Source organism: Phasianus colchicus, chromosome Z, assembly GCF_987193195.1.
Source record: "Phasianus colchicus chromosome Z, bPhaCol1.hap1.1, whole genome shotgun sequence".
Classification (NCBI taxonomy): domain Eukaryota; kingdom Metazoa; phylum Chordata; class Aves; order Galliformes; family Phasianidae; genus Phasianus; species Phasianus colchicus.
The window spans coordinates 77,995,164-78,022,565 of record NC_143476.1 but is presented as its reverse complement, the minus strand read 5'-3'; the positions used below and the strand labels follow the sequence as shown (position 1 = coordinate 78,022,565).

General features: G+C 36.0%; 1 long non-coding RNA gene across 2 annotated transcripts; it reads right to left on the bottom strand.

The window, feature by feature from the left end:
* Window positions 1–16,919: 16,919 nt before the first annotated feature.
* Window positions 16,920–24,135, bottom strand: LOC149913112 (uncharacterized). 2 transcript variants are annotated; one of them, XR_016462061.1, is made up of 4 exons: window positions 23,965–24,135; window positions 23,737–23,854; window positions 22,114–22,225; window positions 16,920–18,007 (listed from the first exon to the last, which is right to left on the bottom strand). It is a non-coding gene; the product is annotated as an uncharacterized LOC149913112 (long non-coding RNA). The 2 variants fall into 2 exon arrangements; XR_016462062.1 differs by lacking the exon at window positions 23,737–23,854 and having other exon boundaries at window positions 23,965–24,130.
* Window positions 24,136–27,402: the final 3,267 nt, after the last annotated feature.

The window sequence follows — 27,402 nt, the reverse complement described above, 5'->3', positions numbered from 1 at the left end:
TAAAATGTTATACGGTTTTCTACTTCAAAGTAGAGCCACACCTGAGCATTGCATGAAAAGACTAAAGATTTCAAATCAAAGATTCTGAATATTCTTTTTTTTTTTTTTTTCTTTTTCTGTTACACAGCATGGAAATTTCTGTAAGACAACTTCTAAAATATTGTTAGTGCTTTTCTATTTCCCTGGAATATATTCCTAAAAATCTAATTTAAAGTTTTTACTTTTTCTACCTTTAGATCAAGGAAATGTAATCAAAGCATTACATTCTTTATTTCCAATGCCTTTGGCACATGGATGACTTTATACCCAATAAATATCTGTATTTGTATATTGAGCTTCAGTGCCTAAGGTGTGGAGCCTGTTTTCTTTGCTTTAAGTTTAACCCATATATTTTTGCTTGCTTTGTCCATTCTTACTGTCCTTATTATTACATCTTGTGAGGTCAAGAAACAGAGAAGAGGAATATCTGACTGATTCCTAAAGATGCTGACCACCTGTTTTGCTGCAAATACAAAAGGAAATGTAGGGATTCATTGTGTTTCAGATGAGGACTCCCTAGTTTTATGACATTACTAAATTACTGGATAGGTTCAGTCATTTCCCACAGTTATTGTCAGTGAGTCAATGCAAAGAAGAGGAAAATAATAAGAGAAAAAAAGGAATAAGCAACAAAGAGACCTTTAAAAGTGCAAATAGAAGGGAAGAACAATGGAAAAAATGAGAGAAAAGGAAAAACAATCTACAGAAAAAGGAAAGAGTCAAAAACTCAAGGGAGATTTCAGAACAGGAATATTTTGAGGAGAGAGAACCAATATGTATAGAAATTGGAAATGCATACTAGGCAGGCGTACAGCTTTGGCTTAACAGCAAGAGAGCCTGAGGCCTGACTCAGTGTTGGATTCATATACCTCCCATATTGCTCAAAACTCAGATCCTGAATTTACTAGCTCAATCTGCATTTAATATTTAAGTTATTGAGACTGCAACAATGAATTCTCTTATTCTCAAACCAGACACAGAGCTGTGGCACAGCTCTGTTCCCACTTAACAAGGGAGTGCAGTCATGGGCCTAGTTTCAGTCCACACGGGGATGAGATCAAGTCACTAAGTTTGGAAGGATATTTTAGCTCATCTGTTCAGCAGTTCTGGATCATTTGTATCCTGGGTTTTAGTTTGTGTTCTGTCAGCTTTTGTATGTCCATTGCCCCTCTAATTATTAAGTCTGGGGATTGGACTGGATTGGATTCGAGCTGGGTTACATCCATACTCATTTCCATTGTTGGCAAATCTTTGATCATTTCTCTCCCCAAGCAGATGGAAATATTTGTTTACTACGGTCTTATGACAGGAATCTTACAGAAAATAAAGTAATTTTACTTTAGACTGAAAGCATCACAAAAGCTTGTGCCAGTAGGAAGAAGAGTAGACATCAACAAATGAAAAATCTTCAAGTTACTTCCAAAAAAGGGTGTTGTGTTAAAAATCCAGAGTGGAGTGGACTGTTAGTAAAAGTTACGTTTTTTTTTCCATTCTGAAAAAAAAAAAAAATACACCTTTTTCCATAGTTTCACAAAACTTCATTTTTTTTTTTCCCCCTAAACATATTTTACTGCTGAATTTCTTATTCCTGTGCCAAAGCAAGGATTTTGGTTTGAAGAAGTCTTCAAAACTTTGTTTAAAATCTATTTAGCAATCATTTCTTGGACTGATAATCAGCCATAGAAAAAAGTGCATCAGTAGAGCTGCTAAGCCTTCTTGCTCATTCTATGGTGCAGAATGGACTGTGATTTAAAGAAAAAAAAAAACAAAACATGTAAAATTGACTGGAATGATTTTGTAATATAAATTTTTCCTGTGATTTGCTGGAGCAGTTCTGGATAGGTGACCTAAGGTAGTATCCCTGTAGAAAACATCCAGACTAAGGAGAATTACATAGCAGAAAGATTCTTTGGAGTCTTATATGTGGATTGTTGCTAAAGCAGATTTCTTACTGAGTGGGTAAGCTACCAGTTATTCTGTTTTCTGTTAGCTCAGAAGGGCTGTTGTTTTCTGAGCAAAGAAACCTTTATTTGCATTTACCATTAGTCTCTGAAATGAAGCAATTCCAGTTACTTACTACTGTTGTTGCTGCTGGCAAGAAAATTACTTTTACAAGCCATACAAGTATAGTTGTACTATCTTCCTGAGGCTTGCTGTTCAGCACACCTTTACCTTATTTAACACTGGGACAATGCCAATTAGGACCACCCATTCTTGGAAATATAAAGGACCAGCACAAATTGGAAAAACGTTTAATGTTGAATCATCATGCAGAATATCCAGTTCCAATTCCTCAAGGCTACACTTACAGCAACCCACACGGGATGCTGGGTCACACAGAAAAGTTCTGAGCCTGTCTGCGGCCCTGATTCAGGAAAACATTTTTATTCAGAAATGGTGTTTAAATATATTCTAATAGCTAGCATGTGTTTTAAAGCCTGTTGACTTTAGTGGCTTTTAGAAACACACCCAGAAGACTCTTGTGAGCAAAGGACTAAACAAAAAGACAGCATCCTTCTCAAAAGAATTTTATGAAGGTTATATGACCCTCTGCCAGCCTTTCCTAGCTGCTTATTTTAAGTTACTTTGTCCTACTGACACTCCTGCAGCAGCAAAGTTACTACTGTGTGTTCAGTTATGAAGATATAAAAGTGTTACAGTTTATTTATACCCTGTAGGAAGGCAAATAAATTTACTGAAGCAAAACGATCCCTATTATGGTATATCAGTACAACAATTGATTAAAATAATTTCATTCTTCTGAAAAGATATCTCATAACTAAATGTGTGTATAGGCCCAGCAAAGCCATGATTTCAAATTGAAATTATGAGGTCACTTAATTGAATTCATAGACTTTTCACTCCTGCTGAGAATTTAATAGAAAGCACCCTTCACTGGTTTAGCTTTCTGGTATTTTTAATAGGTTCCAGCTCTAGAACAATTAGCAACTCTCATATTACTTAACATGTTATCATGGTATGATGCTACTGACAATTCTGACAATCTCTAGTAATAAATCCAGCAGTCAGGTATTTAAATTTGCTCTGTTAGATTTAATATGTGAATAAAACATCATACTGAGAGGAAGAAACTGAAAGATTATTATGCTAGTGCCACATTCAGTAACTACAGCTATTTGGAAGAAGTTTATTGTTTCCATAAAGTAAATTAAGGAAGATAAGTGTGATGTTTATGTCTGTGCAGAAGAGAGACCTCTGTCTTGCAAAGTCACAAAGGATTTATTTCAATCAGAAAAATTGCATTCGTTTTTGGAGGTTTTTTTCATAGCACTATTCATAAAATCATAGAGTAGTTTAGGTTGGAGATGACCTTAAAAATTATCTAGTTACAACCTCCCTGCCATAGGCAGGGTTGTCAATCACTAGATCAGATTGCCCAGGATCACATCCAACCCTGCCTTGAATGTCTCCATGGCTGGGGCATCCACAACCTCTCTGGGCAGCATGTGCCAATGCCTCACTATCCTCTGAGTAAAGACTTTCTTCCTAACTTCTAACTTAAATCTACTTTCTTTTAATTTAAAGTCATATCCTTCTTGTTCTACCATTGTCAGACCATTTAAAAAGTGCTCTTGCTTATAAGCTCCCTTCAAGTACTGGAAGACTGCAATGAGGTCTCCCTGGAGCCTTCTCTTTTCCAAGCTAAGCAAGCTGAACTCCCCCAACCTATATTAATTGGAGAAGTGTTTCAGTCTCCTCATCATCTTCGAGACCTTCCTCTGGACCCATTCCAGCAGTTCCACATCCTTCCTGTATTGGGGACTACTGGTTTGGACATAGTAATTCAGGTGGGTCCTCATATGAGCAAGGTAGAGGTTAACTTCTACCTTCTACACAATGAACTTCTTTGCCCTGCTGGTCACTCCTCTTCTGATATACTCTTCAGAATACTGTTGGCCTTTTGGCTTCATGAGGAGACATCTAGATCATGTTGAGCTTTTTGTCCATTAGGACCCCTGAGTCCTTCTCCGCAGCACTGCTCTCTATGAGTTGTTCTCCCAGCCTGTACTTGTATTTGAGATAGCCTCAGCTGAACTACAGCACCTTGCAATGGTCCTTGTTGAACCTCATTGGAATCTCACGTGACTACTTTTTGAGTGTGTCCCTTTGGTAGGCATCTCTCCCTTCTACAGTGTCAACTGCACCACTCAGCTTTGTGTCATTAGTAAACTTGCTGAGGGTACACTCAATCCCACTGTCTGTGTCATTAGTAAAGATATTGAAGAGCACTGCCGGGATGGACCCTGTGGGGAGCACCACTCATCACCTCCTCCAGCTGGACATAAAGCTGTTGTCAACAATGTCTCTGGTTGCAAACATCCAACCAGTTCTTTATCCACCAAGCAGTGAAGCCTTCAAAACCATATCTCTATAATTTAGATATAAAGATGTGGTGCAGGACCATGTCAGGGGCCTTGCACAAGTCCAGGTAGATATTGCCCTTCTTTTGTCCACGGTGTTGTCTCTCCATCTTAGGACTTCGATTTGGTCAGGCATGATCTTCCCTTAGTGATTCCACAGTGGTTGTCTCAGATCACCTCCTCATCTCATATGTGCCTTAACATCTCTTTCAGGAGGATCTGCTCCATGATCTTCCCAGACAGTTCATATAACAGACTTAATTGGATTTCTGATTTTCCTTTAGTTATAAATTTATTCTATCAGGTGACTATATCCTTTCTGTCTGTAAGGTTATTGAAATTCAAGATCTGTGATTTCCAAAACTATTTCTTGGTCTAGCTGATGAGGATTATATAGAAAACAGTTTTCCCAAATTTCAGCTATAGCCCAGAAGTCTGCCAAAACATCCATGCAACAATTTTCCAGAAAAAGTCAGTGTACTGAAGTGCTCATCAGGGTTTGGAAAGGTTCTGGACATTTACGTGATGTTTGAGAACTTCACAATTACACATCTGCTAAAGCTAAAACATTTTCCAGGACTCAGTGTCATATTTTGATGCATAAACCATTGCCCAAAATTAGGGTTTAAGATGAAAGCTAACATGACATGATTATCTAACACCTGCCTATGCTAAAATTCTTACACCTTTCTCTGGTATTTCCATCTGGTATTTACAACTATAACAGAGAAAGTATTGACCTCTACATCCGAATGGCAGAACAACTGAATGTCAGATGTTTGGCATGCTTTGAGATGGTTAATATTGATTATGCTTTAGAAGTATTTCCCATGGTAGTAGCTGTGAATGTACAGGTAGAGCAAAAGAGCACGTTACGTAGCTATTATTCTGTTGATTTTTTGAGATTAATCATATGCTTTTTACATCTGTGGGTAATGCATATTTTTCATCAATTGAGATAATGTCATAAAGAATCATATTTGGCATGGAAGCATCACAAATCTTGGTTTAAATTGTATGGAACAAATTATGTTCTGTAGGATAGTGTGGTTTTTTTTCCTTTTGTTTGTTCTTGGCATAATAGTACAATTTTATGTGGCTGAAAGATATGTATCTGTGACTTTTTTTTAATAAATAACTATTAGAAGTAGTGAGTAAATCAAATGTGGAGAAAATGCCCAGCCACCCAAGTCACTAAATCCTACTGAATTCCAAGCTAGGGATTTTGAAATTGGACTCATTCAGACCTACTGTCATCTTCCTAAAGGGGAAGTGGTTTTCATGCCTGTAACAACACTGCTGGGATTCCTCCAAGAGAAAAAGAACCTTATATTCTTGCTGATGATTTTTGTTTTTATCTGACATGACCATAGTTTGAGGGAGAAATAGCATATAACTAGAGACCTCCTAGTAATGGTGGAGAGGTAGTAAGGCTGTGCCTGGATGGAAATACTGAGGAAGGGATAGCAGTTAGTGTGATTTTGAAAGTCAGTAATTTCGTTTGTCAGTGAAAAGGACTCAAGAACATTTATGCTTTTTGTACCACGTGTAAGTGAAACATTGCAGATTTTGCTTATCTGTGGTTGCATCGATTCTGCAAATTGTCTCCTCCATAAGTGAAAAGGTTTTTAGACCAAGAAGAAAAGACAGCAGGAGACAATGAGGTATTTTATTATTCTCTCAGCACCTTAGTTCTCTCCCTGTGTTTCCAAAGGAACAATTAATGTGGAATGAACATGTGCAAAGAACACAAGATCCACATGAAAGGGCACCAAGCATCCTGTTTGTGAATAGTTGTCATGTAGTTGCAGCCAGCTGCCAGCATGTAGCAATGATTTATGCTTTGGCTACCATTTGCTTGCTTTACTTGTGATTGGCTCTTAATCCGGCCTAGATGGAACAATTGGGCTGCTTTCAAAAGACATGGCACTTGAAATGGAGCAACTGCTAATGCCTTTCTTAATCATCCATCAGCTGAAGAGCTCTAATCAATGTGTTTCTAGTACTGATCATCAGATCATGAAGATAGTGTAGGCTGACAAAAAGAGGCAGCTACAAGGTACATACTTGAGCCAGACAGTCATACTGATTTCTCTGCTGTGCTGACAGCAACTTCGATTAAGAAAGAATTTGAAAACTATGTTTTACCTTGTATAACAGAAGGTACAGAGTATAGAAGGTACAGAGAAAAAGGAAAATTCTGTGAAGAGAATGTGTCATCGGTAATCTAGGCTGGGGAACAATGAAATTTTGACTGTTTGAATGAGGCCTCTGCTTAAATGGCCAAAAATAGTTACATGTAATTACCAAGTTTTCAGCTGAATAATTTGGCAGGGTTATAAAACATGTGCAGAGGCTTTCAATCGCCTCATGTGGTCTTTGTGCTTGTGAAGGGTGAGAAACACTTAAACTGAAACAGTCCTGATGTATGGGTTCTCTGCTGGACCAGCATTTTTAACTTAGTTTCCAAAGGTCAATTACTTTTTAGTTGGGAAGTTTTGCTAATTAATTCCTAGCTTACAAAAGCAAGCAAACAAAACAAGGACAACAAAAACCTTCCTAAGGGTAGTGTAACAAATTAAAAAAAAAAAAAAACACCAAAAAACAAAGCAAACATGCATACAAAAAAACAACAACAACAACAACAACAAAAAAACCAACCCTTTAAAATGTTTAATAAAGTGTTGTTTCTGTGAGTAAAAAGCCTTGGGTAAGACAAATTATATCTGTTCAGCTGAGCAGCCGTGCTTGTCTATTGCTGAGCCATAAAGTGTATACATAAAGAATAGTGTACCAGATATATGACCAGAAAATAACATCTATAGTGTGTACTATACATATACATTCAAGTGTAATCTGAAAATGTATGCGGAACGAAGACACCCATTCTCCTTTTTTTTTTTTTTATATCCAAATTTATTTTTGTCCAAAAAGGATTACAAAATAGCATAGTTCTAAATATCCCATCTCAGATTTCTATTACATTTAGATAGAAAGTTTGAAAAACACCATTAATTTCAGACAGGGTTGTAGGCTGAATATAGTAAATTTGAAGAATTTTCTGTGTGCGTGTGTGTCTTTGGTAAACAACTTTACTGCTCAGAAATGTCTGCTTTATATGTAACATATTATCTTATTATATTTTTTATTATTCATTTTATATTTATTATTTGTATTTATTACTTATATTTATTATTTTATTTATTATTTGAATTCTCTTTCCATCAACTCTTAACTGATTGGGAAACTGTCACGACACCAATTCTTGGGCTAGCAATTTGAGTCTTATTCTGTGTTCTGCTGAAAAAAAAATCCAGATTGGATTTTAGGAAGATTCTGCATCTAAAAAAAGTCATTCACAGAAAATGTTACATATAGGAATTATTATAAAGCAATTTTAAGTTGCCTTTTTTCCATATACAAAGACCTCTAGTAAGGGGTATAATTAAGCTCCTCCAGAAAACATGTGTATGATTTTCTTAGCTCAGAATAAGCAGGAATTTTGATGATTAGTGGAGGATTTATTTTTCCAAGTTGAAAGTGAAACTATTCATTTGAGGAACTGAGAAAATTTGTTCAACTTGTTGTGTTTTTGAAGTAAGCTACTTTCTCTACCATTCACTTAACTACAGGGATTTTTTTTAAAACAACAAAGTAATACAGAACTTGTAGATGTGCTTCTTTATAAATGATTTATATAAAGCAAGCCAGATATGTAAGTTGCTCTGAAAATAACGCCTCCTATTTGTTTCCACACAAGCTGCAGCAGATACAAAGACCACAATAACATTAATAAGTAGAGCGAATTCTTAACTGCAAAACACTCGTTTTTGATGTAGTTACCACCATCGGCTATGCACTGCCACCAGCGATGACAAAAAGCCTGCATGCTACCTGACGAGACAAGGAGAAATGACCTTAAGTTGTGTCAGGGTAAGTTTAGGCTGGATATCTGGAAAAACTTCTTTACAGAAAGGGTTGTTAAGCACTGGAATAGGCTCCCCAGGGAGGTGGCTGAGTCACCATCCCTGGATGTGTTTAAAAACCTTTTGGATGTGGTGCTCAGGGACATGATTTAGCAGAGGGTTGTTAGAATTAAGGTAGTATGGTTAGATTGTGATTGGACTTGATGATCTTTAAAGTCTTTTCCAACCTGAGTGATTCTGTGATCCTGTGATTCTGCCCTTGTCGAAATCTGCACCAGCAGACCACTGTCACTGTTACTGCTGCTGAAATGCACCATCCCTCGCCACACTGCGCTCATCCACGCTTCCATCCATGTAAGGTGCCATTTTGTCAGACTGCCCTTCTGCTGCTATCAGTCACATGGAACAAAATGTAATGGGTTGCTGGTGGGAAGATTCAGTCTCTACTGCTGTACTGCTAACATCTGTCTTTGGCATCACAGACCAACATAATAAAATAGGAGGCACTACTTTCAGACCAACCTTTATATACCACTTAAGATTCTCCTGGGTACAAGAATAGTGAAGCTTTGTCAAAGTAGATACCACACGGAATATTTATTTTCTATACTAATTCAGTAGCCATTTTGTCATCCTACAACAGTAAACTAGAGAAAGAATAAGATACCTATGTTAATAAGCTAGTAGTTGAATACATGAAAAATATTATTCACAAGAATGGTGAAATAAAACCAGAAAGCAACAAATGAGTAAATATTAAAAGCCAAGAAAAATCAGTGTGTGTCCAGGAGTGACATGAGAGGATCACATAGATAAATCTGATCCTTTTTCTTAAAAAAAATCGTAAGAAACTTGATTGAAAATATTTTGGTACCATGCTCAATTGTTGCAGTTCCAGAGAAGATCCCTACAAAAAGCTCAAAATGCTGTTAAAGCTCTTGTCTCTTTTTCCAACTGAAAGAGATAATAAAAAGCAGAAATAAAAAAAAAAGCAATAAGAATTGCTTTTTTTTAATTTATTTTTTTCTTCTTTTTCTGCTCCCAAGAAGTTCTCCAAAAAAGTTTAGGAATGAATTTCCTGGCTTAGATTCTTTTAACATTTATTGGAATGCTATGGAATGCATTTATTATAGTATCATTGTTTTCTGATGAATTTTAAATTGGTTGTATTAGATTATACAAAATTTGAATATTAAGAATGTTGACTTTTAAAGTAAAATGGGTTTTCTCCCTTTTTTTCTTTTCTATTGGAAATAATACAATGAAAAAATCAGACTAAAGGAATATTTTATGCATACTTTAAAAAACAAATAAGATGTTGATCAGTACTGTGTATCACCTCCTAATAATTGTGTATTGCAGCTAAAGCATAAATGATTGCATTTTCAGTTGTTTCTTTGATTTTTGGACAAAGAGCTGTTTGAATTTCCTGGTGGTTTGTTGGTAGGATGTTCCAGGCTTTTATAAGGCTGGTTTGTTTTCTTGGGACATAAAAAGCTCTTTCAGACTTGCAATCATGAACAGCTTGAATGACCAAAAGGCAATTAATTACCTCAAGATGAGAAAGCCCTTTTCACTAGCAGTTAAATATTTCGCAAATAGAGCTAATTAACTTTCATCTTGCTGTCAAACCACTTGAACCTAGGCACTAATTTAGGTTCTTAAACTAAATAATTGTTCTTGTTGATTGCTACTGACTAGACATGCAAGAGGAGAAAATTTGTCCTGGGAGTAATTACACTTACAATCCCTAGATTCTGAATAATTCCCTCTTATTCAGTAGATAATCTTGGTGTAGTCCTGGGAAATCAGGACCCAATAAATGCTGTTGCTGCCCAAAGGGAGAAAGTTTGATAGAATATGACAAGATTATCAAGAAGTGTGAAGCCCATGTGACTTTAACTAAGCTTCCTGTTGCATTTCCTTTGCTTTGGGCAAAACATAATATATTGGCACAGAGTTTTAGTTTTACCTATATAATGAAATATTTAATGATAGATCTAAAAATAAGAGAAAGAATAAAAAAAAATAATTGTTTTACAGATGCTGTTATCTTATCCAACCTTTTAAAGGGAGTTACAGGTTGAAATTAGTACAGGATAATTGGATGGTAACGTGAAAAAAAAAGATGCCAAAATGATGAGAATGAGAAGTGAATGAGAAGTGAGACTGCTCAGAGATGGTAATGTTTTAGATTAAACTATTCATCATTACATTGCTGTGATCAGTGAGGTTCTTCACTGTATTTCCAGATGTTACACTTACTATAATATGCCTGAAATATGGTCCTGATTCTGCAAGCTGGAAAAAATCTTAGTGTACTAAATGGTGATACTATCAGAAGAAAAAGTAGCCTTAGTTTTCCCAATGAGCTTTGCTTTTGATCCATCTTGTATCTTTGGGTAAAGCCCTTCAAGCTACTGTTTCTCTTCCTACAAATTGCTAATGTCTTCAGTCCCCACTTTGGGATTTAAACTGCTATTAGGCCAGTGGAGTATAAGAGGCATGGGTATTCACCATGCCTTACACAGTTTCATCAGAAACACAGACAACCGTGCAACATCAGCAACAATACTAGCAAATGTCATGAGAGCTATTCATTGCATTTGGTAGTATACATATAACAAACAGCATAACCCAGTCCTTCAAATGGTTCTGTTGAGCTCAGTGGAATATTTAAACATGTGAGTATGCAAGATTATATTTTAAGTCTGTAGAGCCAGTAAGTCTGATTGCAAAACATAAAACAAATATCCAGCCAGAATCCCCTATCCACATCCCCTATGTGGCAAGTTTCTTAAAAGGTTTTCAGCAATTATTTATTTCAGAGAGAGTTTTTAAAACACGTTGTCCTCCTTCTAGTGTTCAAGTGCTTCAGCAATCCCTTGGACAAGTGCAGATAATTAATTAAAGCAAAGATTTCCCATAGTCTCAAGAAAGCACACTTGTCAGGCAATCTTTACTATTATTTTAATCTCCATTGTTTCACAGATTGTTTATGTTAATCTTCTCCTGCCCTTTTTACTGTTCCAGGCGATTTTGTGGCAGAATTGAAAGTGGAGGAGGCTGAGACAGACAGCATGAGGCATGACAGCCGCTCATGCTCTCTTAGTCTGTGTATGGTTTTATGTGCTTCTAATTATCAATGTGTGGGAGTTTTGTCAAAAAGCTGGGCGTGTGGTTCCTTTTGTTCTTCTCTGTCTGTTGTGGTTTATATATTAAATGGGACACAAATGTGATTTATAGTGCGTGGCATTATGCAGTTAGGGAGAATTGGTCTTTTCCAGGCAATATAAACATGAGCAGGAGAAGGAGTGCACGTGAACAGCATGTTCCTCTCAGTCTAGAAGGTACACTTCAGTGAAATTCAGAGAGGTGGGGAAGAGTAAACAACATGTGAGAAGTCCTCTTCAAAAAAGGAGAAAAAGTCAATGGCTTCCTTCCATAGGGTCAAAAAATATATACCATTGAAAGACAGAGCTCTGAGAGATCAAAGATAACAGTCTTTCAGCAGAACCACACTGAAGTGTGAGAAGCACCATGACAGCGTGAAAAGTGCTGTATACTCGTCAGCAAAGTGTGCACCATAACATCAAGGGATGTATTTTGGCCATCTCAACCCTGTGCAATGTTGGTCAAAACAATCCTGCATGAAGATAATGAAGGGATACTATCTTACTAGCCAATGATGTAAAAAAACCCTTTTTTCTAGACTTGCAAGTCTGATTATTGCAGTTACCTGTAAGAGAGGAGGACATACTACTGTGACGGTGATGAAAAGATCATGGATAAACTGTGACGTAGGAAAAGTAAAGCATAAATTAAACATACCTATTTGTTTTAAAAATATTATTACATAAACAGACAGAAACTTCTAATGATAAGTCTTGATGGGCTGCTACACTCCATATTTAATTTAACAAAATAAAAATATATTTGAGGATTAGTTCTTTATACAGATATTTACTTATTCTCAGATACATATTCTCAGAACAACTGAAAAGAAAAAAGAGGCAAACTTCGTTGTTTCCTTCTCTAATTATATTGAAGATTTTAAAACTAAGGCACAGTGTCAGAAGCACAAGCTTCTAGAGCAGAGGTGACCATTCCAAGCAAAGGTTTGGAAAATGTCAGCATCTCTTGCTTCTAAGGATGGATAGTGACTTTAAACTCTCTCAAAAAGACAAAACTCAAGCTACTTACTTTACTACTTGTAATTAAAGTAATAGGCAATGTATGAACCTGAAATGAAACACAAAACAATTTGTGAAAAGAATGAATACATGGGTATGTAATTAAAAAGAGAAAGATAGGAAGTGAAGATCTAATTAAAGCAGTTTTCTGAAGATAACGCTCTGTAGCAAATGCCCAAAATGTGCAGAGTTCAGTTAGTGAGTGGTAGGTTGTTCATAGAGTTATTTTTTTCTCTTTTTAATGAAGACTGATCTTACAATGGTTTGAAAAATTTTCAGGGTATTTGGACTCTCCTTGGACAACCTGTCTGGGAAGGACATGAGTAATTCCCAGCTCTAGAACACTAGCTCACAGTTGCTTAATTCTTTAGTTCAGGGATAATGGAGAAAAGAATAAAGAAAAAGGCTGTTCTAAAAGAAAAAAATTATAGTTGAGCAGTTAAAAACAAGCAAGCAGTAGTAGTACATTGTCTGCAGTTTGCATTACTTTTGCATGTGAGAAAAAGCAATGGAACAATTTGGTACTTAGAACAGAGAGGGAAGTGAAAACCCCTATGAGGGAAAGGAGAACTTCTTCAAGGCACTTTGGCATATGGTTTGTGACCTTAAACAGAGACCTGCTCTTTAGAACAAGAAATATTTGCAAAGATTTTCCAGGATTTTGCTCAAGTCCTTGTTTTAAGTGTTCCCTACTTCATTCCACCAACACACGCATTCACAACAAAATGCTGTGCTATGACACTTCTGCTTCAGGGTATGCATGCTTTACTTTACTGGATTATATTGCTTCATTCCTGACGTTTCATCCACTTGTTTAAATTGTTCAAAAAACATTTCATTTGTGTACATTAATGCAAAACACACTCTACTGGAAGTTTCATGCATTCTTTCTCTCCACATTTTGGGTATTTACTGTTTACAGCTGTGGAAATTCCATATTTTGGCATCTTTCAATTGTGAGGTCTAACAATACTTAGAAATACTTTAGAAATAACCAATTTATAGGCTTGTTGTAGATATGAATATTTAGGGTATGTTTGTCTTGAAAGTTCTCCTTCAAAGCTGAAAACTAAAAAACCTATATTGGCAGAAGGAATAGTGTGCTAATTTGCCTTTTCTTTTACAAATTTGCTAACTTTTCTAAGAGTGGAAATTAGAATGTCCTTCATGAAATATACAGTGGCTTCTGTAATCTATGGCCTGGTTGTGATCTTCTATTCCTGAACAGAATTGGATTTTCAAATCAGTCCATGGTTCTGCAGTTTGATAACTGGTTTAAATATTTAAATAGGCCAAGTTAGTTCTTGTATCTGATGACAAATTCCACCAACTCCATTGGTGTTTGTGTTATTCACAAAGCTTTTTTGGTTTTTTGAATCAGAAGTAGAGATAATTTGCCTCTGCAAACATGCTGCAGAACCCAATATATGCATCTGCAGTTAAACTAGTAGTGATGTAATTGCACTAGCATTGAGGTACTTCGACGGTAATGAGGGAGGCAACTTGTAGTGAGAAGCCTATGATTTTAATGCTTTTTCTGAATGATATATGTGGGTTAGTTAGAATGAGATTAGTATTTGCAGCAACTTGGCTATGTTCATGAAGTACTTATTTTGTCAATCAAGTTACCTCTCCAGGCAAGAGAAGGGAAGATCCTTGAGGTATGCAAAGGCAATAAAAGTTTTTTGTTTTTTTTTTTTTTTTAGTTGAATTATTATGATGTAGACATTGCATAGAACTTGTATAATTACCTCTGTATGAAAGGGCTTAAATCTCTTTTGCAGACAAAACAAATGGCCAATCCAAGTGGATGAAGGAACTGAGTGGACTGCAGGAAAATGCTTACTAGAGCTATCTCTGAAACTGGGTCTCACAGTCTCTGAGTTTTCAGGCTGTGGAAGGCAGACCTTCTGCCCTTCGCAAACCTTTCAGTTTCATGTATGCATTCCACTGTGGTGCCCATAAGTGGCTGACCTAAAGAAAAATTACAATTAATTTGTATCTCTAGTGTATATTAATAAGCATGGAACAAAATTTTAAGTGGATAAAATGCATGAAATGGCCATCTACTTTGTTGTGATAATTTAGATTGTAGACATATTAGCTGCTGCTGGTTTTGCTATTTTGCTTTGATGCCAATCTCTCTCTCTCTCTCTCGCCCCCTCTTTTATTTTATTTTTTTTAATTTTTATTTTTTTGGCACACACGGGAGCATTTGTTTTGTCCTCAGTCATCTATCTGGTGCCTATCCATTATCACCTTTTGGGAAAGTGCCTGTTTCCATCAGGCCAGAGTCTGTTTAGTTTGAGCTCTCTGCAGTCTGAATTCCTGGAGCTTGAACTGGCTCAGGAGTTTTGATTGCAGGGAACTGAGGAGTTATTTTTGAGACCAGTACTGCAACATGGTAGACAGTGTAATTATGTAGAAATAGGACAGACTGTACACTTAAATCCATCTTTGAGACATTTAACCTCTGCTGGATTAAATATGTGGTGTTTCTTTTTACTGACTATATAAAAGACAGATGAAAACTAGTATAGAATGGAGAGGAAATCTGCAACAATCTCAGGATGATTACATAACAAATACGAAGCTAACATGCCTCTTTTTGGAAAATGGTTTGAACCACCATTATATTAATCTCATAAATATATTGTTTATGTGGCAGATTATCTGTTGACTTCTGAGGTAACTGTCATATGGTGGAAAGTCCAGTTTGCTGTCTGTAGAAACATCAGGAAAAGACTTGTAGGTCAGCCAGCACAAACCAGAGAGTCAAACTATTGCACACTTTCCCTGGAATAAATGGCTAGTTACAGGTCAACACGTGCATGGTGATTCCTGGCAGATAGAGAAGGTCACCATCTATTATAAGACAATAAAATCCAAAGTTAAATAAATGAGGTGAATCGCCTTTTCTCAAGGGAGTTTGTTTACCCTTGGTGCATTAATAATTAGATTTAGGGTTGCAGAAGTTTGCACAGTGTGGAGAATCTTGCACTTGCAAGCAGTAAACAAGTAGCATGAAAACCAGTTTTTAAAAGCCCCAATTTAAATAAAATTAAGCCTGTTTTTTATAGGTGGAGGTAGAAGAGTGGAAAGACCAAGTAGATACAGATATCTTTCCCTGCATCCTGATAGGAACAGTAGTGGGAGTGTGAAGAACTGAAGTTGCCCACCTCAAGGAGTCCTGTGAAACATCTATTGAGATTTAGGAAAAGTAGGAGATTTTGGAAGAGTATCAGAAGTGCTGATGGGAGGGAAACAACTGAAACCTGAATCAATGAGTTGGAGAAAGGTGTATTGCATTGAGCACTGAGCTGCAGTTGATACAGTGTTTGAGATGCGCTGTATGCTGTAGAAGAAAACATGTTGATGTTAGCCTTCTTTGTGCAGTGCAAAGGAGAGAAAACAAGGAGAGAAAACTGCATTATTTATTAATTCTGTGAGAACAACCAAAAGTAAATATCTTTTATCCAATAAAATGAAGTAGGGAGTTGAAAAACAAGCAAACAAAACAGACCATACATATGAAATGTGCTATTACAGTGAGAAGGAAATAGTTGGAAGGGGGAGGAAACATGAACCATAATTAAAGAATGAAATGTTAGCCCCTCTAGCTCTTTCTGAAAGATACTTCTAGGCAAGGTCTGTTAGTATATTGATGGAAAAAGTGACATGAGTAACAGTTATAACTATGGTAGCACATGGCATTGAAGAATATGGTACTGCTCAGAAAGTTAAGGAAGTCAGTGACAATTGACCAGTGACATGGTTATATGAAAACCACCTGTGTTCTTTGTAAAGGAATGAAGCTCTTACAGGAAACTGCCACTGTTTCTTTTTCTGTTAATTGCTCAGTATTAGCTAAAAGATGTTCACTGATTAGTCATAGCAATGAGATATATTTCTCCTAGTTTATGGGTGGAATCACCCCTTGTATACACTTACATTACTTCACTCATTCTTTTTCTGAATTTCTAAATAGCTGATGTGTTTTCTGGATAGAACTCCTGTATTATTTGTTGAATTGTACTGACTATATTGCTTGTGAAATATTTTTTTTTCAGTGGGAGAATTGAAAGTCTTATCTGAAGAATAATTGATCTCTATGACCTTTTGTGACTCACAATCACTAACAGTGTTTTTGTTAGCTGTTGTGGATCTACTAACATGATCATCATTAATGATTTTGACAAATTCCTATCCATATAGCATCCTGGTTGTGGATTCACTGGGTCAAGTCTGGTGGGTACTCAAGTGATATAACCCATATGACTACTTGGGTATCACTTTGTGGTCCAGGAACTTCTCTTGAATGATTGCACAGTATTATGATTCTCTTTTTCCTTCTTTCAGTGCCTTATAGTGTTCATCTCTTTCTTTCTTTCTTTTTTTTTTTTTTTTTCTTTCTTTGACTTACAATTCTGGAACAATAGAAGAAATTTTTATGGAAATCAGCGTTTGTTCAGATTCAGCCTTTAAATCTGTAGCGCCAAGTTGAAGGGAAGATCATGCCCACTTTAATTTACCTTGCTTATGTATGACTTTCTCCACTAGTCTGATCGACTATAGGGAACAACAGCTTAAGTTATGGTTATGAAACAACAATTCTTCAATTCCTTACAAAATCTGCAAAATCCAGTGGTGGTCAGTTGTAACCATTATTTTAAATTAGTTATTTCCAACTAAGAAGCCGGGTGAAAAGAAACTCTGACACTCCAGTAGTTCCAACAGCTAATATCTTGCTCTGGTTTTAATGATAAGTATTATACATAAATCTATTATTCACTTCTCAGTCCTCTGAAAAACTGTGATGAAGTCTTAATTTCTATGTCCTGATATCTGTACCTTGCTGCCTATAACCTCCTGCTTCCCTGAAATTAATACTTCCAGTGCCATCAGGGGTATTTCAGAGATTCAGAAATAGGATTTGTAACAGTAATAGTATTATAAACATACTTCTACTGAATCTCATTTTTTGAAATTATTTTACCTTAGAATATAAGCTAAGACCAGTCTTGATCTACTGCAAATACTACCACCGAGAAAATAGTCAACATTCAAAATAATGGAAATGGCTTCTTTACACTGTCTTTAGTATTGGAGTCACAATGTCTGAGCTCCTGCAGAGGAATAGATAAGTGTTTTCAGCTCTATGTGGAGAGAGGATGAAGAAGTTATAGCAAATGATACATTCTTATAAATCATCTCAGTTACAAATTTTCATTTATACTGCTGGAACATTTCATGTAGAATCAGTTACTATAATCCCAAGAAACAAAACTGTGGAAATACCAAACGCCACCCCTGAATATCTTGTACATATTAATGAAGTTCATTATTTGGTGATTAAAAGAACCATGCGATAGTTTTGTGGCACACCCTGTTCTTTAGGAATCAACGGATCCTCTTCAGATTTTGGCAGGATTTCAGGTAATTTTGTGTCTCCCCATCACTTCCTGCACTGCAAGACAGAAATGTGGTTAATTTTTTTTTAATTTTTTTTTATTTTTTTCCAATTTTCAGCCTCCAGTTCTGTCTCAGGGTTGGAGCCACTTTTATTAGAGTGAAGTTAGGCTCCAGTCCAGGAAATGATAGCTATTTTGCCCACCAGAAACTTTCAGATGACATGCTTATTTAAAACAGTTTTGTCTATATTCCAAAATGCTTCATTCTTTTGAACAACTGAACTTAGCAAATGGAAACATATTTTCCCCCCCTTTTTTATGTCTATTTATTCAAATTACTTCAAGATTTTGTTCTTAAAGATATGGAAATTGCTGTGTTTAGACCCTTTCCCAGCAGTCATTTTGTTTGTTTTGTAGCAGGAAGCTTTGCTGTAGGGCAGTTCAGCTATGTGAATCAGGAGTAATACCACTGAAGCCAATGACTTTATTTTCACTCTCCGTTCTAAAGAAGAAGAAATAGGTCAAGCTTAACTATTGACCAGAGAAGGCATTTTGGCAAATACATAAGACATTTTCATGCAGTTATGTTAGAACCTGCTGTAAACAAGGGAAAGGAAATGGCAGTGCAGAATACAGGTGCAGTTTCTACCTTTTAAATATTGGTTCTATGCTAGATCAACAAATAACCTGATCCTATTTTATATCCCTCTGGCAAGAAATAAGTAATTGAGGAGAAATCACAGGAAGCCTCAGAAAAGAGAGCAAGTGTTAGAAATGGACAACTGGTACCAAGTGGCTTCTTACAGTCCTTAGCATAAAGGCTGTCCTGTGTCTACAGTAATTCACATTATCATTAAAAATAGAGTCTGTTGTTTGGACCGTACCACGCCTTTTCTGACAGAAAAAAACTGGCACATGTTGTTAGAGGTTGGCAGCGTAACACATTTGTACATGATTACAGATTTAGTATATTGTTCAGGTATCACACATTTAGTTATAATGTCCATTTTAATTGTCTACTGGAAATGTTGCACATCAGTCAAGAATGTCTAATTATTAAAAAAGAGGCTTGAGCTGGAGAACAAGATAATTTTATTTTATTTTGCTTTATTCCCTGACCAATTGGACAAGCCACAGACAAACAAAGCCAGGAAATCCAATCAATCCAATTTCTGGTTCTGCTTCAACTCTTATTTGTAGTTACATATTACTACATTATCTGTTACATATATATACACATACCTGTGCACTGTAGAGATATCTGAGCCTGATGAGAGAGCTTCTTAAATTAAGGAGTTAATATCATCTGTAAAATTTTGCCTGTTTTCTTGACTGTTTATGTAAACGTAACTAGTATTATCCAGGCATCCCTTTGCTAACCCAAGTGGAAGAATCTCCAGGTGAATGAAGATTAACTCTTCACACATTTAATGTCAACAAGTGAGAAACCAATATTTATGTAACTGTATATAGTTTTCTTCATATAAATTATGTACACTTATATCAGAATTAATGGTGTTCTAGCTAGCCTAGGCCATACCCTGGAGAGCTGTTGAGCTGACTGCTGGCAACTCAACATAGCATAGTTCATAATCTTCAAATATCTTAATTATTTCCTCAGTTCCACTGCAATTTCTGTTCATACTTCAAATGTTTTCTTGTGACTCTTTTCAGGTTTTGAACCATGATAGAGTATATTTGACATGGAAATAAAAAGAAATACGTAGGGGTTTTGATTTATTATTGTTTCCTTTCAAGTTCTTCCAATTACTGCTATTTCAGATTTCTTTCTTTTTTGACAGAATACATGGTTTAAGTCATGCAAATTTTAAACAAGGTAATAGCTAAAACCGCAACCATTTTGGAGCACATCTTATTTTCCATGTGTACTATCCATAATATTTTATCAGAGGCTGAATTTGCATTTGTGTAATGGAAAAGCTAGAAGCTCTGCAATACTATTAAGAAAATTTAGGAGCAGCAGCTCAGTAAGCTTTCACTGGAACTGCTATAATGTCCCTTCTTGATTAAATATGAAATGAAATGTGTTTGACTGGAGCATAAATGCTTTGTGTATAGCACTTGAAGCACATCGCAAAGGCAGAATTGAAACCATACGTTAATGGAATGTGGATATTGATGACAGGAAGGATGTTCTCATAAACAAAGCATTGGAAGCCATGGCTCCCTCCTCCTTTTTCTTGCTTCCATCTGCTAGCCAAGTACATCCCATGACTCAGTCTTTATTAGTTACTGGAAATAAGCCTAAGAGTACAGAGGACCACAAAAAAGGTAACCGCTTAAGTGCAGCAGCATAAGTTGTGAAGTCATTAGTGCAAATGTGCATTTGAACGAAGTCAGTCTCCTGTGTGAGTGTAACCCTCTGCCATCACAGTAAAAAACTTCTTTGTGCCAATAAACATGTTTTCTTCTGTGACATTTGGTTACTGGCAGCAAGCACACAAAAAAACATTCAGTGTCAAGCATTTAATCTGTCTTTGTATTGGTGGAACAATATCTGTAAAATGTATATTTGATTGATTCAAGACAGTTCTCATCTGAATGTAAGACAACGGTTGCTGTGAAACAGGCTCTGAGAAAAACATCATAGCACAAGAATATTCTTTTGCAAGATGTACTTACCTCCACATAATATATAAAAATGAAATTAGCATATATTTTGTTACAGCTGTGTTGTTACAACAAAGGAATTGTTTTGCATCTAGTCTCTTCTTCATCAGAAAAAGACATTAACTTTTTTTTTTTAAGACTCTTAGCTGTTTTAGAAAAAAAAGTATTGGAAGCTTTTCCGTCTCTGTGGCCCATTACTTTACCAATTGGCAGTTCTGTAAACTGGACATTACAGAGGGGCCTAGTGAAGCAAGCCTTTAAAGAAACTATAGCATAAAGTAATAGTCATATATCAGATCTCACTTCTCACATAAAATGGGATGTAATTGATAATATTTCTGTATGGTACTTAGAAGTCCTTCTCTTAAATTTCCTGATGAATCTTGACTCCAGAGACACATAATGGTTGGACTGGGGTATGAAGTTAAGACAATCTCAGTTGATTATAGAACCTATAGGAGTTAATAAGAGTATTAACTTAAGAGTAAGTTAAGGGACTTGGGAACTGCAGCAAAAAAAAAAAAAACAAAACTGTTGTATGGCTTAAGCATAGTAATATTGCTCTGGAGAAACATCCCTGCTTCTGCCACCTAATTCCATGATGTTGTTGCTCTAGAAAAATATCCCTGCTTGTGCCACGGAATTCCTTCTTGTATAGACAAGTTCTGTAGTATCTGAACATAACTCAGATTGTTTATGGATTACTTGTTTTTTGAGGACTCAATTTAGCACCAGTACTATGTACTCAATTCAGCATTTCTTTACACAGAAAACTGACATACTAGTCAGATATGCCAAGATGGTAACACATTTTCTATAACTCTTTAGAGGGAGGAGAAAGTGTAACTTTGCCAAGAAATGCAGAATAGCTCAAAAGAAATACATGGAATTTGGATGAAACTTTACCAGATTCCTCTTTTTTATCATGTCCATTTTGGCTGCTTTCATATGCGGCCTGTTTGGCATATGAGTAATGTGAAGAAATGCCTGAAGGTAGAATTTTTATTTTCTTCAGTGAAAATACACAAAAATAAATGTTTAACTCACAATCATAACAGCTGTACAGATAGCTGAATATATTGTGCAAGAATAGCTGTTGCATTAAGACATGAAAAGTCAACATATGCACATCTTTCTATGATGAAACATAACCACTCAGTGCTACCAAGTCAACCAAAAGATTGGTGAAATAACTTAAGCATTTATTGCACTGAAAATATTTGAGACTCCTGCCTGGAAACTTTTTGTGGAAAGGAACAGAAGATGTCTTTCTTTCCTCCTCCTCAATAAAAATCAGGTACTGAAAACATGTAAGCCAGCAGCAGCATGATTGCTGACAAACAGTGGTGTTTGCTTGCATCAACGAACATAAACCCACCAATTTTGAGAGTTGAACAATGGATATTCCTCTAATGTCTTAGTTGTGCTTTGAGGATGAATCAAAGACTTCAACTTATTTGTAAGCATGAATGCAGAGCATCCAGCTCAACAAGGAAATGACTAATAAGGAATGCATGACAATTTGACTTACTGTTGACTTCTTGAGTGACCAGTTCAAATAGCCAGAGGATGTGTTAACTAAATCAACAACCAGATTCCAGTGGGTGGAGGTTACAACAACATTTGTCTTTCCAATCCCATGCCTGTCGACACAGACACGGGGCAGATTTCTGTTACTTCTATCTTGCATAGCTCATTTCATGTTTGGATTTTAAGAATACACAATGTATTCTAAGAACAGTGACAGAAATCATCTATGCAAGTGAATGGTAAATAACTATAAAATCATGCTATTTTAAAAACTACATCTTTGTTTAGAATAGTTTGCACCTTTTGTTTATTTAAGTGTCTATTATGTTGGAAAGACAAGATATTATTATTCTTAATAGTCATTGGTATTAGTTTGTAATAGTCATTAAGTCAAGATGTTCCAGCATTAAAAAGAATTACTATAATCCCTCTCAGAGCTTTCCAACAAAACCACCTCTTTCTTACTGTACTGCTGTAAATGAACCAAATTTGTATCTCAGGAAGATTCTGATGCTGTGAAACTTGTGTTGTGCTCTGATGCAGTCATATTGCTTAGGGTTTTTTTAATGGCAGAAGGTATTGGAATCACTTTAAAGAGTCCTCTTGCAGTCACTTCTCTCTTATTTTCAAGGACTAATTAAACAAGATGGCCCATCATCATGATGTGCCAGTGCATTATTTGTACACAGTCACTGTGTTAGCTCCTCACAAGAAAATGACCATTCTTTGTAAAGGCAAAAAAGGTATATAGTTCTCAGTTTTGTAGGGTCAGAAAGCTTCTATGAAGTTTTACCTCCTATTTTTGGTGATAATTGAGGGAAAGAGCATAGTGAGATAATTGCTTCTGGTGTCTTAAGGAAGTCTAAGTTCGTGTTCATTGTATTCAGGCCACCCAGCTGCCAAAATGCAAAGAGATCATAATAAATATTATGCTATCCAGTTTTCAAGTGTCTTCAATCACTAAGTTTCGAAACCTACCATTTCATTTTTAAAATTGTAAAATGGAAGCTGTCTGTGAAGAATACAGATATTTTCTTGCTTATTCTAATTACTTTTCCTTCAAAAAAGTCATTCAGAATATAGACCAGTTATACAGACATATGCAGATCCCTGACAGTGAAGATGCATTTCAAAATGAGCTTTGGTTTTATTAACAACAACTGTTACAGCAGCAGTTAACAACATGTGGGAGGAACAAAAGTATAACTCCTGTTTCACTTTGATTTCTCTTTCACTACCTTAAACATAGTTCATCCAGAATACAATGTTCTTTCTGAGATTCAAGCCCCATAAGTATACATATAAGTCATAAGATTTGATAAAATGCCTTCAGAGTTTAATGCTTTCTGCTGCTCCTCTGACTACACACTCAGAGTTTCTCTGAGTACCTCTGAAGGTATGAATACTAAAATAATACTTAAAAAAAAAGTTTTTCACCTCTTCTTACAGCTCTTCTAGCTGAGTATGTACCTGAAGAAGTGGCAGCCAGCAGCGTAAAACTAACAATGAACTTGTGATCTGGATGCAACCCAGCAATTCTGTATATGATTAAAAAAACAAAAACAGAACTGTATTTGATATGAAAGTAACTACTCTGAAGAGGTAGCAATGATCAAGTACTTACAAATCAGTTGTTTGATCCATTGCTAATATCATGCATTTGAAGGTGCTGGTCATTAATGCCAAGACCTTTTTTTTAATGCCAAGATATTTTTTCAATATGTGAAAAAAGTTATACAGTGCTGTAAAGCAATAAAATAATCAATGAATATTAAGATGTTATAATTATGAAATAAAGAGAGTTAGACAAAGCAGGTTATAATAACAAAAAGAGAATAAATAGAACACTTACTCATATCCTGGGCTTGCTTACAAAACTCCAGCAGAGTAGACCTCTAGAAGAGATCCTTCCCCACTGGTAGTCAGCTCTTAAATGGGTCTAGGAGAGGTGGAGTAGGCTCCACCCCTTCCGGCAGCACAGGTGAATTGCCTTCACCTGTGCTCCCGTGGCTGACTCATTGCTCACCTCAGGTGATCAATCAGAGGTTCAGGTTGTGACTCAGCAGTTCCCATACAAGCACAAATCGCTACAGAAGAATTTTGTGGTTGTCTTATCCACCAAAAAAAGTTATAGGTTGTTCTTTTGTTAGTGTTCACTTAAACATACACATTGCTCCTGAATGTTGTGTGTCTTTTCCCTAACAATTTTGTACTGAGGCTGCCATTCTCTGCAAATTTCATTGGTGTTACTTGATCGGTGATTTAATGGCATTTGGTGTTTTTTTAACACTAAGATCTTGGCCACAAACAACTAATCTTAAGTTTACTCCCTCCCTTTCATACTTCTCTTTAGCATCATATCTTGCTTCTGAACTAAGATGGATGGCCAAAACCTAGAAACATGTTCAGACTGTTATTTCCTTTTGTTCTTCATAGTGTAGTTTAAAATTGTCAAATTTGTTAAAGCTTTTACATACGAGGTTATGTGTGCTTCTGTTAGCTTGCTACATGCCTAGAAGTGGATACCTAGACTGAAGTCTTTTTAATTGGCTCAGTGGAAAGAACAATATAGGATAGTTTCCTAAAAGAAGGTGAGTAATAAACCAGATCATACTCTGTAATCACTTCTTCAGTTTTCTGCTATTGGAAGTCCAGATTATGGATGTACACCTGTCTTGTTCTAAGGCAGCCCAAAAAGTAATCAACTTCCTCTTCCACAGTCTTTATTCTCACAGAGAGAAAATTATAGGTAGTGCTCTGAGGTGACTTAATTGCCTGACTTCCAAAGGGAAGAAAGACAAAGGTTTGGGCCTGTCCCATAAATAGTCATTGTTTGTTATAATTCCTCTAATCTTTTCTCTCACATTGCCTTTTCTTAAGTGGATTAATTCTGGTTCTCGATGGGCCTCACAGGAAAACTCCCTTTTCAACTTCCAAGCTAAGAAAGAAAACTATCAATCAGTGCAGAGGACACAGGAAAGAAGAAATTAAAGCTTGAATCTAAACTCCTACGTAAGTTACACTGGGCACGATTCTCTCAAACAGTAATGAAGAATAGTTTGCAACTGAAACAAAGCATTTAATGATAGGACTCTTCTTTATTTATTAAGAAACCACATAAATTACTGTGATTTAATCAGTGACTATGCTTAGGAGAGTAGAAATAACTGTAAAGTTCATTGCTGGAGCATAGCACTGATATAAAATGGAGTGATTTGCATATAGAGTGACTTTTACAAGCATTAAGAGTAGTTTTTGACTAGCGTACATAAATGATGTTTTGACTTTGAGATATGCTGATTTATATTAGGTGAGGATCATGGCCATTAAGCTGTAAATACCATGATTTATTTTCTTAACTATTACTTTTTTAACTCTTTTAACTCTTTCTTAAGTGAGTTATAAGTGGCATATTAATGGCAATGTTTGGAGTGGTTATGTATGTTACATACAAATGCACATGTATAAATACATATACATATATTCTGTGAAAATCTTTTGTCACAGGCAAAGACACTGGGCTGCAACTCAGGACATCTCAGAGTACTGGTCACACTTATCACAGCATGAATCTAAAAGCTATAATGTTGATAGGAACAAAGGCATATTTTTCTCTTGCATTTAAATACACCACCCACTTCTTCCTACTGATTTCTTGGTAGAGGGCGGAAATCAGAGAGTACGGAACATCCATGGGATGTATTTTTAGCTAAAAGCACCATGGGTACTGTAGTGATTATCAGAGAATTGATACCTAGAATAACAAGAGGGCTTGTACACCCTGAAATGTTATCATATCTTTTTATTTTTTGATTTGAGCTAAAACCAAACTTGGAAAATATTTAAATCATATCTGCCAGTAGATCACAAGGAAAGAAGCTATTTTTGCCTGTCTAACTAGAATCAGACATACAAAACCTTCAGAGAAAACCTGTCCTCATGTGATTTTTGTAATGAAACCTAAGGGGGAAATGAATTTTAGAAGTACACAAAAGTAAAAAAACAGATTATTAAGCTTGCTACCCAAACTTCTTAAGGTTTGAAAAAGTTCATATTTTAGGTGATAGCTTTACTGCTTCTGTATCTGATCTGAGCTGCTATTTCCAGATAAGCAAGTGCATCTATATATATGTATAGTTCTTCAGCCTCTGATTTTTTTTTTTTTTTTTTTTTCCTGAAATATGCAACAAAAATTGGAGAGGATTTTTTTTCAGATATGAAAACATGGCAATGAAAAACACCCTCTGTATGTTTCTTTAGATCAAAGTCCAAAGTTACATATTACCAGAAATGACTTTGTTTTCATTCTCTTTTACATTTTATTTGTACTTTCTGTTTTTCATATTTGTTATCTTCTGTTTTTGTATACCCTATGAGTAAAGTGAACAGTCAGTCATGAATTCATATCTAGTTCTGGTGTTCTCATACTCAGCTTTATGTAGAAGATGTGAGAAAGTATGTAAAAATAATTGGGAAATTTCTAATATGTGGAGTTGGTAGTAAAAAAAAAATATTGTGGACATTGACCAAGTTTTTTAGATGTGTGGGCAAAAGATGGAACTCAAAATGTTGCAGTCATCCCTTCCATCTTTTGCTAAGTTGGTTGCTATACATGGCAGATTAATCATATCTCTGTTCATTAGTGAAACTTTTTCTTCAGACTAAATTATTTCAAATTTCTTGCTGCCAGTGACTGGTAGGATTATGTCAAGGGTATTTTGCAGATTGGCATGACAACCACCTAGGATATTACTATATGATTTCCAGGTATCTCTACCTCTCCTGTCCTCTCCATCCCACTGCCATTCAGTGGGTGTGATGCAGCAACAAATTAGCAAGTAATCACAGAATTACCAAATTGCAGGAGTTGGAAGGGACCTGAACAGATCATCGAATCCAACCCCACTGCTAAAGAAGGTTCCCTACATGAGATTGCATATGTTGACATCCAGACAGAGCTTGAATATCTCTATGGAAGGAAACTCTACAACTTCTCTGTTCCATTGCTCCATCACTCTAACTGTAAAGAAATTCTTCTGCATTTTAGATGGAATTTTACCTGTTCAATAACAGCCTGGCCAAATCAATTTTCCTCCCACCTCCCTTTAGATATTTATAAACATTAATCAGATTTCCCCTCCATTTCTTTTTCCCAGGCTGAACAGACTCAGGTTACTCAGTCCTTCCACATATGGGAGATGTTCCAGACCTTCAACCAACTTTGTGGCCCTCTGCTGAGCTCTTTTCAGAAGATCTCTGTCTTTTTTGAACGGGGCACCCCAGAACTGGA